The sequence below is a fragment of the Watersipora subatra genome, chromosome 10, assembly GCF_963576615.1.
Source record: "Watersipora subatra chromosome 10, tzWatSuba1.1, whole genome shotgun sequence".
NCBI lineage: Eukaryota > Metazoa > Bryozoa > Gymnolaemata > Cheilostomatida > Watersiporidae > Watersipora > Watersipora subatra.
In genome coordinates, this window is record NC_088717.1 from 48,435,488 (window position 1) to 48,452,609 (window position 17,122).

Genomic DNA, 17,122 nt, shown 5'->3' on the forward strand with positions numbered 1-17,122 from the left:
CTATTGTTTTAAACATATATGTATATTGTCTATACATATTAGTGTACGTGCTGTAGCGTAGCGTATAAATTAAAACCATCAAAAATGTACAAGCCTGATAGTAAACTCTCTCTGTTATATTGAAATCATCAAAGAGTTACAATACTTTTTCTGCATAGGCTAAGGTAAGGCCTGCTTCAAACCTGCAGACAGCTGTGTAAACCCTGAGTCTTCATTTATCCAACAGCCAAAAAATTAAACAAATTATGTAGCTGCGTATGGGCATACACCTAATTTAATGGTGCTGATAACCACATTTCTTTCTGTAGGATTTACTATCGCTTGCGTGAACTCGGAGTGCACTCGGGATCGAATCTAAGCTTCAAATCTAGCTCATTTAACTCATCTCAAGTCAGCAACGCTTTTTAGTGCAAGTATTATCAATGGAGGACAACTGAGCTGGCAGAAGATCTATGTGGCTGCAAGTTTCTGATTTAGACCAACGTGAGTAGGATAAAACTGTATTTAAGAAATGAAACAGATAATGAAAGCAGCAGGTATGTGTGCTTTTGCTTCAGATTTTACTTTACCTTGAACTTTGGGGACTACATTGGGCTACAGGATTTGTTGTTGTCGCTCATCCAAAGTAACAAAAATATACGACTTTCAATGAAAGCTTGGATGACTGTAGCTTAACATTTGCTTCATACCTAAGTCAAGTCAAGCTCATATGTCAAGCGATTTTCAGGAATCGAGTGTTGCGATCATTGGTAGACATTGGTAGATATGCATCACTGAATAATTTTCCATTGCTAGCTGGTTGTCGGATGCATGCTTTACGTTATATCCTTAAAATCCCAAATTTTTCCAACTTCTCAAAAATTCAAGTGATTCAAAGATCTATAACAAAAGTTTAATTAAAAATGGTTTACAGAAAGAGTTTTTAATTGAATTCTGAAAGAATATATAATTTATATTGTAATACTCATACAAAAATTAGTTCCGTAGGCCTACTATATGCTAATCAAAGCTACCGTTTCAAGGCAAAGGTTAGCAGTAGTTAACCTTTCGGTATAGAGATTCAAGACAAAAAAATTCATGTAAAATAAACGTTTTATAATGCTAGAAGCCTAGAACTAAGTGCCAGCAAAGCTTTGCTAGCAAAGCTTTGTGAAGCGTATTAGATACACATGGCATGAGGAAAATCTGTTGCTGCAGATGTTTATATTATTGATTGATATAATTAATGTGGTTATGTAAACATTGACTGTAGCATATATTCTTTAAGGGGAAATATATATTTTGCCATAAGCCTTGTTTTTTTTTAAAACATTTTTTGAAGATTGACTAACCAAACATGAAACAGGTACATTAAAAATAATTAAGCTTTTCGTATACCCATTATTATGCTAGTTTGCAACGAATTTGCGTGTAGCCTATCATCAGAAAACTCAATGACCAAAATTTGCTTGATATTTCTCCAGTATCCTGCGGGACATGTATTGCCTCCAGCTAGCTTTAGCTTTCAGAGCCAGACATAGAACCCAGTTCAAGCAATAAAGGTCATAAACTAGTAACAAGCATTAATTAAACATCTCTTTGTATATAGCTTAGTGTATGGCATTATGTAATCTCATACCTGTTGGCTGTTTAGCTCAGAGAAAGAGCTAATCTCATCAATCACTGTCAACAGGGTGTCAACAATCACTGTCTCTGTTGGCTGGCACTGGCTACATGCATTACTCATGTGTCTTTGTGTAACTTGTGATGTACTCTCTAACTTGGTCCACATAAATGCATGCTAATAATCAAATGTCTTTTTTTCTTGTAGAGTGTGACATTGTGTTTCGTAATAATGCTATAATGCCTGGCTTGCTCTTGGTTGCAGGTATGTACTGACAAGATAAAACAATCTGACTTTTTTTCATTTTTTTTCCAGGCTTTCATTTATATGGTCTCTAATTTAGACAACAACTGCGACGACTTAGCCTTTAGCTGTGCACTTTTCTTGTTGTTTTGTTATCGTTACTTATGCCAACAGAAAATTTAATATTCACATTGTTTTTATATAGTAATGATAATAGCAAAAAGAGTACAATTTAAAATAGTTTTTCTCTGTAATTACCAAAAATCATTTAGCAACCGATATAGTTCTAGTCATAACATTGAAATGAATATTTTCATGGTGTAGTATCCTGGTTATCCTCTGAACCTTGAGTTAAATGTATTCTGTTTTTGTCTAATTTAAAAGTTTTGAGCTATTGAGACATACACTGACCCTCGTATAGAGATAAACCCTGTCTTTAACAATGATGATTTCAGCCAGCTTTCAATAACCTAACCAACAGACCTTACCCATTCTGTGTTGTGCTGTCCTTGTATTGTGGTTGGTTTTTGTTAGTGCATAGTAAGTGAGAAGTAGGATACTTGAGCCAATAAAAGAGTTACATTTTTAATATGAAATAACTAAGGTTTTTTTGCGTTGTATTTATAATTTTGCATGCTCTTAGAGCTTGGTTAAGTGCATCGGTGAACATGGTTTTACTTTTGCTCTCTCAACTGCATTCAAATAATTTCATATAGTAAAGTCAATGGGCCATCTATCTTTGAAGAAAGATGCATGGGTCAGTATGGAGGATTCAGAGGCCACCACTTAAAGAAACTTGGGCATAAGGGCAAATTTCATGATCTTAGGCTATACATATAACTGAAAGCTTTTCATTTAATATCTTATTACAGCACTACCCATAACATTATTTGACGTATAGATTTTTGCTGCTTTCTTTTTATAAAACTATGGTATTGGCTAAAAGCGTAAATTGAATGGGTTATGATAAAATTATACTTGGCCGCTTGACCCATCTATCCGTTTTTGCGCTTGCATTGCAGTAGATTAGTTGGGCCAACTGGTCCAACTACCCTCATCCTTAATGGCCCATGTATACCCAGCTTATAACTTTTGTAAAGTGCCATAACTCTCAAGTTATTTACAGATTAGTTTAAAATTTTGTCTCAAATCGGTTAAAAGATGTTTATTTATGTTAAAAACAAAAATTTGAGTAAACGTCATTCATTTGCTGCATGTTAAACCTGCTAGAATATTAAGTAAATTTACGAAACAGTACTGATGAAAGGTAACTTACCTCCATGCTTGACATTTTCACTTTGACAGAAACTAAGATGGCAGCAGTGACCTATTTTTGGATTGGACAATATTATACAAGCAATAGAAAACTAAAATAAAGTAAACAATTTCTAATAATGGGATACCTATGTATCCCCTGTTTCCATATATCCCACTTCTCCCCTAATATTTGTCCTGAGTAATTATACTCACTGGAAATGTGAGTTTATCTTCTCTCAATTTTTGGCATTAGAAAGTTTGAGTATTTTTATCATGTTTGCTAGAATTTTGACTTCTGAGTTCGAGTTTGGCACATGAATTATTGAAGCACAATGAATAAATGTTGGGATTAGTCGCTTGAAAGATGTGCGATACTCAACAACTATGCCTGCTATGGACTAATGCATCTATGGAAATAATTATAATTGTATTTTAATATCACAATTACTATTCTGGTGTTATGGATTAAATTAGGCTGCTGAAATATAACACTGGATATCTAACATGTTTCAGTCAATGCTACTTGCTAAATTAAGTTTGAGCAGGGTAGTGTTTTTAAAAGTTTACTGTCTATTCTTTGGATTTAAGATTCAATGTTTTTGTAGTTGTACCTGCAAAATGATAGAAAATCATTTTCACCTGTAATTACAATTTAAGTATATGGAACAGTACTTGAATTGTTCCATATACTTGAAGAAAGAGATAGAGATAAAGTTATAGCGACCAAAAAAGGTAATTGACATGGTATGGCTAAATATGACAGGGTTGTTATTCACTGCTGCCACATTGAAGGCAAGGCCAATGTTTTCACTGCGGTTTATCTAGTATTTTGCAATATTATCACAGACTCATTATACACGCATTATGTGGCTCTCGGAGCGAATAAGAGTCAGGCTTAAAGGGCAGAGCTAGCTAGAGAGTGGCAAAACACACCTGTGAATAATAAAACTTGATCGGAAACACTAGAACCAACATCTTCGTACATACATAAAGCACTAAGCTGGGACAAGAACCCACCAGAGCACGCAAGCCAATAATAGCTAAAGCTGAAGCAATAATAGTCATAAAAGCTGAAGCAAGCGGTAGAAATGTCAAGTGATTTACAGGAACTGATAATTGCAGGGCTTTGTGAAGCGTATTAGATATGCATGACATGAGAAAAACTCTTTGTCGCGGATTTACATATTATTGATTTTATTGAATGATATTAATTCATTCGCACCTGCCTAATTTTTAGGCGATTTGCCCCAGATACCGCTGATTTTCGGAAAGTTGCCGTAATTCAAATTACTACTACAAAAAACAAACTTAAGATAATTTACTCATTTAAATTTCACAAGAACCAGCCAAATCTCCGTTTTCAAATTATATTATATTCATACAAACAACTCGTATTCCTTTTATGTAGATTCATGCATCAAAGAAGGTAGTTTTAGGAAATTTCCAATTTTCAAAAAAATGTCATTTGCTGAAACAAAGTTAGATTTGCACCATAAAAATTGCAAAATATACTAAGTTTGACTGAAATTAGATATTTATTACAGACAATACATAGTTATAAAGATTATTTATACAGATGTAGTTAGTCACGAACACGAAAATCATGAAACTTCAAATTTTTCCCAACGAGAAACTTTGAATTTTTTCTTCAAACAAATGCATAGCAAATCTATATGCCAATATAACACGAATAAAACTTCATGAAAATGTTTCAAATAATAAAAATATGTTCAATAACTCTGTTCTTGACTTTTCAGATATCATAGACAGCTCTCAGAACCAATATGATCCTATCGAAACTGAAAGATAACGTCAGTCTGACTACAGCTGGCAGCGTGAAGAATGCATTTTTATTCGAGCATAACGATTCAAATTGGCAAAATTAAAAGTTAATAGAAACTTTGAAACATTAAAAATAATACTTTAATTTGATTTATGCAGTCTTTCAGTGTCTTACCACTTTTTGATCTGCATATTTACTGCTGAAGTTGAAAAAAGATTATCACAAACGATAAAATTTCAAGTCAGCATGATGATTTCCGGTTTTGGTAGATATTGAGATAGGTGTACTAATCGGGTTATAACTTTTGTTGGAGATGTCACAGAAGCATATTTTAAAGTTTGTCTGATTGGCCAGAAATTTTTCTTTATAGCGAATTAAAAGTATTATTTTATAACTAAAAAATAATGATGCAAAGAGTTGGTAAATTTCAGACGCGAGTAAACACGCGTTGAGTGCCTGACAATGTTATAAATACGCATGTTAACTTGCGTTAACTCGCGCATGGGTGCGAATGAGTTTATCTGGTTATGTAAACATTCACAGTAGCAGATATTATTTGAGAGAAAATGACTATTTTGACTTAGCCTTGCTTTTGTTTGTAAACATTTTGTTGAAGATTGTCTAACGAACCATGATACAGGTACATGCAAAATCGTGAAGCTCTTCGTATACACATTAATATGCTAGTTTGCAAGTTTTTGTCTCGAGCTTTAGCTTTCAGAGCCAAACATAGAACCCCGTTCAAGAAATAAAGGTCTTAAACTAGTAAGAAGCATTATTTAAACACCCCTTTGTATATAGCTGAGTGTATGGCATTATGTAATCTCATACCTGTTTGCTGTTTAGTTCAGAGAAAGAGCTAATCTCATCAATCGCTGTAAACCACATGCTGGCACTGGTTACACTCATTACTCATGTCTTTGTCTAACTGGTGATGTACTGTCTAACTTGCCAACATAAATGGATGCTAATCAATTGTCGTTTTTCTTGTAGAGTCCGATATTGAGTTTCGTAATAATGCTACAATGCCTGGCTTGCTCTTGATTGCAGGTATGTACTGACCAGATAAAACGATCTAACTTTTATCCATATTTTCTTTCCAGGTTTGCATTCATATGGTCTCTAATTTAGACAACAACTGCCAGGACTTAGCCATTAGCTGTGCGCCTTTCTTGTTGTTTTTTTTACTGTTACTTATGCCAACAAGAACTTTAAAATGGTATTGTTTCATATAACAATAATAACAACATAGAGTTACTACTTAGAATAGTTTTTCTCTGTTATTACAAAAAATCAAAATTTGCATTCAATATAGTTCTGGTGATAATATTAAAATGAGTATTTTTATGGTTTAGTCTCATGGTTAGCCTCTGAGCCTTGATTTCAATGTATTCTGGTTTTGCTAACTGGAAGGTTTTAAGCTATTGAGACATTCACTGACCCTCCAATGAAAATAAAGACTGGTTTTAACTCTTTCGCTACCGTAAGCCGATATATCAGCTTTAGTGGTAGTTCAAGTACAGGCCGTAAGCCATATATCAGCTTTAGTGGTAGTTCAAGTACAGGCCGTAAGCCATATATCGGCTTTAGTGGTAGTTCAAGTACAGGCCGTAAGCCATATATCGGCTTTAGTGGTAGTTCAAGTACAGGCCGTAAGCCATATATCGGCTTTAGTGGTAGTTCAAGTACAGGCCGTAAGCCATATATCAGCTTTAGTGGTAGTTCAAGTAAAGGCCGTAAGCCATATATCGGCTTTAGTGGTAGTTCAAGTACAGGCCGTAAGCCATATATCGGCTTTAGTGGTAGTTCAAGTACAGGCCGTAAGCCATATATCGGCTTTAGTGGTAGTTCAAGTACAGGCCGTAAGCCATATATCGGCTTTAGTGGTAGTTCAAGTACAGGCCGTAAGCCATATATCGGCTTTAGTGGTAGTTCAAGTACAGGCCGTAAGCCATATATCGGCTTTAGTGGTAGTTCAAGTACAGGCCGTAAGCCATATATCGGCTTTAGTGGTAGTTCAAGTACAGGCCGTAAGCCATATATCAGCTTTAGTGGTAGTTCAAGTACAGGCCGTAAGCCATATATCGGCTTTAGTGGTAGTTCAAGTACAGGCCGTAAGCCATATATCAGCTTTAGTGGTAGTTCAAGTACAGGCCGTAAGCCATATATCGGCTTTAGTGGTAGTTCAAGTACAGGCCGTAAGCCATATATCGGCTTTTCAATATGGTTTCACTTTTCTTTTAATTATGAAGCCTATAGAACAGCTAGACTAATCAAATTTTGTCTCCAGTGAAACAACCTTGTTGCCAACTACTTGCTATCAATGTAAATATTTTTAGCTAAATATTGTCAACAAATCGCGGTGATAAATGTAGTGACCGTAAAACGATATATCGGCTTATCAATAGGGTTTCACTTTTCTTTTCATTGCGAAGCCTACACATTAGCTAGACCAATCAAAATTTGTCTCCAGTGAAACAATTGTGTTGCCAATCACGTGCACCTAAAAAATTTTTGTTTCAACTAATCCATTTCTAATTATTTTTCAAAACGGTGAAACCAGATCGTTATCGTCATAGCAAGGAAAAACACACTGCGTTCGTTCAACACAAATAAAACGTTCGATATTGTACAAGAGTAAAAATCACCTTGTAATTATCTTGTAGAAAATTTTGTTTTGAATAGGATGCATTTTACAGTAAAGCGATATCTGCTTTTATTCTCGAGATATTGCTTAATTACTAGCGGTATATCAGCTTTTCAAAAAGTTGGTTCATTAATTTGGGCAGAATATTCATTCGGTAAGATTTTAATGTGGTAGTGAAAGAGTTAAAGGTTTACTTGCATCAAAATTTATATTACAGTTATTTAGTATGGAAAGATTAACCAAGTCTTACTTTGTTGTGTTGTAGGTGGAAAATGTTTTACTAACTATATTTTTCCAGTATATTTTGAGTCATGAAATGATGATGAGCGTGTGCTGGATGGATATGATCTGTAAATTTTTTTACGAGTTTTTAAAATTGTACAAAAGTTTATAGTTTCAGCCCGAACAATGGTGAAATACCATTTTTTTCTGTTTGATGACATCGGTGGTAGGTTTTTTACTAGTGTTTGATCAAATATCATTATACTATTCTTTGGATCGCTGAAAATATTGCCCAGGTTTACTGACACGCATTGATAAGATCGGCAAGGATCAAAGCGTTAAAACTTGACATATCATCAATTCATGAATTTTTACAAGTTTATATTTATATTTAACGACTATGGTATTATCTTATTGACATGGAATTACTTAATTTATTTGAAAATTTTAGCACTTTAACTACCAGAGGTGCGAGCTGTCTACTGACACAGGCTTGGGTAATATTTCATAACAAAGGCTAGTACAAAGCCATTTGCCCAGCTGCTTGCATTGAAAGCTGCTCATCCATAACAGCTCATGTATTGCTTTCCAGTTGGCAAGCACTTTATGTATGCCTATATCAAATTTATCGGCATGTCCACCAACATATCAACTGGTTGTGGATCAGTAGTTTGTTATCTGTTTAGGCCTACGTAGTCATTAAAGTCATCTTTCCTGAGAGATGTTACAATGATGAACAGATCTCAAATGCTAGTTCAACGCTTCTTCCCAGTCATTGGATGCGTAACCAACCTGATTTTCAAGGGCTGGTAGGTCATCCTTAACTAGTTCACTTAATAAGCTTTTTACTCAATGACCTCGCATAGACCTTTCAACACATTAGTTTCAACACTTGTTGCCATTTGTCTGTTGCTTTGAATTTCTTTGCATAAAGTGAACCTTTTTGCGGTATAATTTTAATTTATTTTAGACTTGATCGATACCCCAAACTTTTTTTTTAACTTTTGATAAACGCGATAATAATACCTCAAAAAAATACCATAACGCATCTATTTTGATGCAACAACACTCTATATTTCAGTCCTACTCCCATCCTTCAATAAAAATGGCCCTCAATTTTTCAAACAATTGCTTTAAGTGGTCTCAAATAGCAGTACCATTAAAATAGAGTTAGCATTCAAATATAGGTTTAACGGTAGCCCACTTTCAACATGTCTGCAAATACCAAATAAAAGGTGGTCAGAGGCTCAATGCATAAAGTGGTCATCAACTTTCTTACTTAATATTATGTTACAAACATTTTACTTTTGTAGAAGTTGTTTGATCTGGAGAATAAAGATGAGCTCTCCACACCGAACTATAGTCCCTCGATCATTTCCTCATAGAACCAATCATATCGGTCTACAAGTTTTTAAAAAAGCTAAAGGGTGAGTTTATGAGCCCTTGTTTTTTAGTCTTGATCTTTTGATGATTATAGTTGGCTCTGGAGACTGCAGTCATTAATTACATTGGGCAGTTGGCTAAACCAAAATACCATAGCACTGGCAATCAAAAAAATAACTAAAACAATAGTTAGGATGCAAAATACTAATGTATGAAGTTGTATGTACAAATTATCCGTTTTTTTATATTTATGTACAGTATTTCAACTATGTATAAATTTAGTATAAAGTTTATTAAAATATTATTATTAAATATTAATATTTAAATGTTAATATAAAAATATTAACCATTTTTGCAAAGTTTGACTGATTTTTTTAATGAGTTTAATTTGGGTTCTCAGAATTGAAACGTTTTAAAACACAAGCAGGTTTGTACATAGTCCATTAACTGAGTGCATACAACAGGCTGTGCAGTGCAGCTCAGCACAACGTACGCGTTTAGCCAAGATCAATGTTCTATGGCTCTTACAAAGTTTTCCGTACAAAACACTTTTTTTAGTGAGTAGCTGATTAATTGATTAATTGATTAATGGATTACTGATTGCTTCCTATTTTATTAGCAAAAGAGGCCAAGAACACGGCCGAGCTCACACTGCAACACACTTTTAGCTTTTTGTTCGCATCTTTAGATGTAAAATTTTCTGTTGATTGATGTGTATATAAAAAATCTCATAGGCGGCGGGTTCAAAAATAGGGGCCATGCTAACCTGAGGGCACACTTCATTCATTGGTGAAAGTTAGGTCTTTAACAAAAGCCATTACATTTATGAGAATAGCGATTTGTATACCAAAATATGTTGTATTCTAATAAATAGTGTATTACGTTGTTCTATATAGAACGATATGGTAATGATGCTACCATATCACTACCAGGCACACTGGCTTTTTAGCTATAACTAAAAAACAACTTGTATTAACCGTTTTAGGCAACACTCTTGCTCACCTAAATTCTGGAGTTTTCTGTTCATGTAATAATATTATGTTTTCCAAACTATGATACAATTAAAAGTGCTCTTGTGAATCCTGGTCATCAAATGTTTTTAGCATTTTTTTATAACATCAAGTGGCAATTAAATTTTCCTATTTAATAATAATAATTTATTGTGTTTTCCAAACTATGATACAATTAAAAGTGCTATTGTGAATTCTGGTCATCAAATATTTTTAGCAATTTTTTTATAACATCAAGTGGCAATTCAAATTTCCTATTTTCCAGCAAGATCAATAAGTTTTTAACCCCTCTTAGCATTTTCAACATATTGAAGAGTGAAGTAATAATTTGTGGACATGATCCACAATAATCATGAACTTGTGGTATGACTCTTACTCTGTTTCTTACATCAAGCCTGCTTATAAACATGCTGTCAAAATGCAGTTGCATTTAAAGGTCGACTCGCAACAAAATTTACATTACAGTTATTTGGTATCAAAAAATTCACCATGTCTTACTCTACTGGGTTGTAGGTGCAGAATTTGTAGAATGGTAATTACAAGCTCTTAAAAGCTCAAAAATGAACAGTTAATCGCAGCCATCAGGAAAACATCGTAGGTTAGAATCCCTGTATTTTGATTACGTACTCAACTCAATGTAGTTATTGTTCTGACATGCAGTGTTATCACGTAAAATTAAAGGCCAATCACAGCCTCGGTATAAAACGTCTCGTAGCACTAGTTTATGACAAACACTTCGGGTTCTACCGGGAAGCTCTCATCAAATATACATGCTCAATTATAAATGCTCGCTACTTTACAATTTTTTCAGCTTGGTGTAATTTTTTTGTCGTAATTTGATCATGTGACCCATAATTCCTGTCAAAAAGCATGAACAATTTCTGCAGAATCCTTTGACAATCGCAGGTGACCAACAGGCTCCTCATGTCATCAGAGGATGGTATACATTCCTTCGAACTAAAGTTAAAAAATAAAATAATTTTTAGGCGAGGTTTTGAGATATCAGTGCTCAAAGTGACAGCATTACAATGATCAGGAAATAGTCACCTAAGGACAATAGACATGATTTATTGAATACATGAGGTAAATTTGTAAAAATATTTTGACAAATGAGGTTGCAAAAAAGTTTAAACAGAAGCCATCACTGCGCAACTTACACCCCATTTTAGCCGTTTCGTAAAGGGATTCCAACCTATGACGTTTTTGTGATGGCTGCGATTAACTGTTTGCTTTTGATCTTTTAAGACCTTGTGATCACTTTTCCCCATATTTTGCACTTACAACACAACAGAGTAAGATACGGTAAATGGTTTGAGACTAAATAACTGTAATGTAAGTTTTGTTGCAAGCTCACCAATAATTTACGCATAAATTGTCTCAGTTATTTTTTTAATCATTTAAGAATTAAATTAGCTATAATAATAATTAGCTCGATTAATATTAAAAGCTTGGAAACCTCTGGTATTGTTTTTTTTTAATTATACACGTATACAATATGATTCTCAAATACAGCAAAGCATGACGTAAAAGTAATACAAAGCAGATTTTACATTGATTGCTTCTGTTTTCTTTTGACGAAGCTGTTTCAGTGCGAATCAAATTGTTCAACTCCTGAGCTACTGTGAACCTAGTAGGACAATAAAGATAGTCAAAGTGTTTTCGCATAACCAAGTGCTGCATGATGTGGCTTTGTCAAGCTTTTGTACGAATGGGTCGCAATCTCAAAAACCATGGTCAAGTCGCAAACCATGAAGTTGAGTTATCCGACTATAAAGCTGCACTAACTGAATAAGTAATACATTTTTTTTAGATATACAGCTATTTCTATGACAACCAGCTACAATCTGTTTAGATCTTTAACTTCAGCATAATTTTCTGGATATAAATTCAGAAATCTAGATAAATATCACAACATCTTGATTGATATTGGTTGCTATGACATTTTGAAATGTAAACACAATTGTGCATTAGTTTTTGTTTCTCAAACTTCAACACTTGTTTTCTCGGAACTATGTTTTGGCATTAATGGTTTCAGCATTCAGCATGCATTAATTACATGCATTCAGTTTATTGACCATAAAACCTGCTGTAATTGAGGTAAAATCAAAATTTTGTTTTGCAAAATAGCTGTGAACTCACTCCTTTTGAGAGTAGTGTAGATAACTCCCAATCTCAAACCACTGATTTAACCATGGTTTCTGAGATCATGACCCAAATTGTTTATGATTAGTGAGTAATTGACAAATTACTTTACTGTATATATACCTGAATGAAAAAAGCAATTGTTTGTATATGTTGAACCAATAAAAATATGTTTACAACCCAAGTGTAGTTTCGCTTTGCGAATACTTGCTTTATGACAATTTCTTCTTAGAAATGACAGTCATGTCGGAGGCATAACAGCCACAAATTTTTACTAGTTTTAGTTCTATGGACTGGGTAATTTTATTGAGTAATAGTGCTGATGAGAGTAATTATTTTTATCAGTAATAATATATTGTAAACTAATAATATTCATGAATCATCTGACTCGAGTTTTATGCTCACCTCACGGTAATTTCAAAATGAACGAAAAGTGTTCCCTCTCATTCTGCAACACATTTTTTATAGTTTTCGCGGCATCAACTAACGTATTATTATACTGATTAATTTGCTATAAAAAGACTGTTAATAGATCATGTGGTTTAAAGTTATAACCATTTATACAGACTCATTTTAGAAATTAGGTGTCACTAATTACTTATGTCGCAGTAAAGAAATTCCTTTCGTAGTAAAGGAGTTGACGTTAGTTTGTTAAATACATCATGTAGTTACCACACTGTTGAGAACAAATAGTGCTAATGTAAAACTACAATAAAAATATGTTATCGCTAACATAAATTTGCTACCAGTTTTAATTTTATATTATACTATATATTTTATATAGGTTTTGCATTTTCTATTAAAGGATTTTAAATGTTCCCAGGACAAAAAGAAGCCACTGCAACAGGCTTTTCATAGAAATGATTTTAAACTCTATCTTAGTATGATAGATATTTCTGTAACAAGTATTGATGTGGCTAATTGTGCCTAATACTTTTATACGCTTTTGACTAAGTCGAACAAATCTAGTTTGTTTCACTCTTACCACCTGCCTCAAGTCGGTGCAAATGATCATCAAAAATTTGATTTCTTTGTGCCGCTAAAAATGGCACATTAAAGAAAATTTAGTTTGGTGAACACTCAAATATTGGTTAATTATTTGCCTTGCTAAAAACCGTAATAGACTCATCTGGATTACATGTACAACATAGCTGCCTAGGTTGCTAACTCGTAGTTCCGTGGCTTGTTATCATTTTGCTTGTTAGGGAGTAGTAATCTTTTTAAAAAAATGAACCCGCTTTTTTTGTTGGAAACATACCATTCAAGCAGCAAATGTATGTCAGTGCTACTGCGCATTATGCTGGTTAATATTCTCAGCTTTGTTAATCATTCTTAGTATTGAATAAGTGTTGCTGCTTTTTGGTTTGTCTCTTTTTCCATATATATGTAACTATTATGTATGACTTTTTAGCTTCATGAAGCTGGTGCAGAGTTCTTACTAACCCTTTAGTGACCGCGGGCTTACGGCTGGAATTCCCCCAGCGCACCAGAGCATTTACTATGGTTATTTGAGCCTTCGATACCACTGCGTAAAAACTGCATCAACTTTCATCAAAATTGAGGTAGATACATAAATTAACATGCACAAGAATGCTGAGAAATTTCTCGACAAGCTGATTTTTTTTATGTAGCTAGCTTGCATTTGCTTTCCTGCAAAACTCTCAATTCGTTGAAGCGACGAGTTTTTTTATTTTTGTTGGTCATTTTCAATTGTTTTTATATTTACTAAAAGCAATTTTGCAATGTTGTATAAATAATTCCTGCATGGATTTATATGTTCACAACAATTTAAAAAAAAATTAGTCGTCCAAGAGCATTGAAAGTGGAGTTATGAGCTCCAATGTATAGCGGGAGCGCCACTGGAAATGCTCAAGACGCCTTGTCCATAAGCAGCGCAAGACAGTCACCCGACAAGGTTGCTCCAACTTTTGTGCAAATTGGCACAAAACTGTGAATAAATATGCATCTGGAAGCTGAGAAATTTTCCTGCAGAATGAGATTTTTTCCTCCACACAGCTTGCAAAAACTTGGCAGCTAGACATATATAATTATATGCAGTTACGATTTTTTGCTCTAGTTTTTATGCATTTATTGAGACTATAGATCTATGTAAAAGTTTTGCATATAAAGTCAATGCACAGGTTCATGTGTGCTGCAGCAAACATTAACCGGTTGTGTGCAAGAAGAATTAAGTCGTGAGCCTATATTCACACATTTGGTGAAGCAGCAAAAAACATGAAGTAACATTTATTATGAGCAGAAACAGCAAATCATGGACTACTAGATTGCAAAACAATATGAAAACAGAACTATTTGATTAGACTGCTGCTCTGAAGATGAAAGTGTGCAACAAATACAGCACACCAATGCACAACTAATACAATAGATTAGCAAATTTATGTAAAAATGCTAGCAATACAAAGCAGTGAAGCATTTGCGGAAACAATAAAATACCATTTGTAAATAAATTTAGTTAGCATGGTAAAGATCAAAACATGACTTGCACAAATATATTCCACTTTTGACTCCGCTGCCAGTGCATTCAGCTTGCTCGTCGACAATGTATACAGACAACTGGTGCACATAGCCAGAGACAGCAACGAAAAGCAAATAACTTAATTCCAAATTTAGATCTGTTAGATGGAATATACTGTCTGAAGTTGAGCCATCCTTCCCATGCCAGCAAGCTTTCATCTACAGATATAAATTTATCAGAGTGAAAAACAGGATAGAACCAGTCGCATGTCATGGCCAAATTTTTTTCTAACTTGAACATTTTATTGCCAGTAGGGTCTTCAAAATTGTCAATAAAGTGTAAGCTTGCTTCTAATTTTCTTTCAATTTTTAAATTGATTAAAAATCAGCGTAGATAATAAAGGAATGTCACAGTGGACCAGTAAGGCAGCATAGTAGGCTTTTTGAGAATACCTAAATGCAAAACTAAACAAACAACTCGCCAAATCTTTATCATCAACAGGCTCCGACGCATCGCAATGTTTTTGAAGGCCATATTTATTTGTTTCGTTCAAAATAATATTTATAGTGACCAATGTTTAAAAAGCTTTGAATAATAAAAAACACCTACCTGTTTAAGAATTCAAACTTATACTCCTGCCAGACTGTTAGCAAAATGTAATTATTTTGGTTTTAAATCAGCTCCTCTTTGATATCCGTCATTATTAGCCGTTTCAACACCGGCCGTTTCAGTCTCACTTTCGCAATCCCATTCATTTTGTTGATTCTCTTTTTTACTTTCATCGGCTTCCTCACATTTTTTGGTCTAAAATCTCCTTCTTCACTTTCAAACCTGTCGTTATCTTCCTGTAAACAAATCTTTTTAATAGCGCTTCAAATATCGCATCCGTTCATGATGATCAGCTTTCCATAAAGACCGTTCAACTTCTAACAAAGTGTTCTTTTTGCACATGCGTAGAAGGGAGTAATTACAGCCTCAAAACCATAGTATGATATCTTTTAAAACTCCTCAAAATATTAATGAAAAATGTTAGTGCCATTTTTAAAATAAATAAATGAATTTAAAAAATACCTATCGAAGACTCAGATCTGATGGCAATTACGGGTTTGGTGCGCTGAGACTGCGCTCTCAGCCCATAAGATTTACGGGAACGGTGTGGAAAAGGTTAACAATAATTTGGTTGAACGTCAGGTTCTGGTTATTATGTTTTACAAATTGGACTATGCCCTGTGAATAACTGCTTAATTTCAATTATGTACACAGCTCCTATTCACCCTTGCATGTTTATAGTTGTCGTGTTCTTGCATTCCTGTTACCTGTTTACCGGCGATAGCACTTGTACAAACTATAGGTTAGCGTAGCGTCTGAGACAGGAACAGAAACTTGCAGTTAACACCCATGGTGACGAGCTCTAAACTTTACCTTACAATAATATCTAGAAGCCAAGTCCAAATCAAGGTCAGACAACTGACAATCGATTTCATGACTTGGTGATCGCTTTTGAAATTTTGTTCACATTGCTTAAGTCATGCTCTTCTAATGCCTAAAGACTACACCGGTGAGGAATATAAAAGCTGTGATTGAATGTCAGGGCTAGAATACCAAATACACTTCTACTTGCTCAGTTTTTGTTTTTTCTGCAGCAATCAATGAACTTGCAAACGATTTGCTGTAAACGTATGTTGAAAACAGTTAATGTAAATCGGAAAAGGTTCTATTAAAAAAAAACTTGTTATTTCTATTTTGTTATGAATCATTGCAGAGTGCTGCCATAACATGTCCTGCATCCTCTTTGATGCTAGTCAAGTTATCTACAGAACTGGCAATTTAAGGTTCAAACAGCTTACATACATCTTTGGGATGTTTCTGGTCAGAAGAGAGTGGACACAAGAACTTAGTGAAGGTAAATCACGGTGTTTATAGACCAAAATATTGAGAAACGTAGAATGAGCTTTAGTGAAAAAAAGAGGTATTTTTAGAGGTATTTTACAATTATAGAGATAAAAAATCACTTCTAGTCTTAAAAATTCAATTATATTATTTTTGGCAAATACATTTAACACTTTTGCTATCACATCAATTTCTGACCAAACAAAATTAATTCAAACAAATTTTCAAAAAACTGATATACAGCTAGTATTTAAGTAATATCACAAAAATCAAAACCTACCATTTCACTGTTAAATGCATCTTTTTCAAAAAAATTCTACAAAATAACTATGAAACTGTTTAGTGAGTCCCAATCTCACAAATGTTCTGACGCTTTCTTTGCGTTGAATGAACGCTGTGTGTTTCTTATTGCCATGACGATAATGATCTGGTTTTTCTGTTTTGATAATAAGTAGAAATGAAACTG

General features: G+C 34.0%; 1 long non-coding RNA gene across 1 annotated transcript; it reads left to right on the forward strand.

Annotated features, from left to right (window-relative positions):
• The first annotated feature begins 390 nt into the window (after positions 1–390).
• Positions 391–16,652, forward strand: LOC137406392 (uncharacterized). Its single transcript, XR_010979863.1, has 7 exons — positions 391–483; positions 1,811–1,867; positions 5,880–5,936; positions 8,442–8,564; positions 9,069–9,182; positions 13,702–13,852; positions 16,529–16,652. It is a non-coding gene; the product is annotated as an uncharacterized lncRNA (long non-coding RNA).
• The last annotated feature ends 470 nt before the right edge of the window (positions 16,653–17,122 follow it).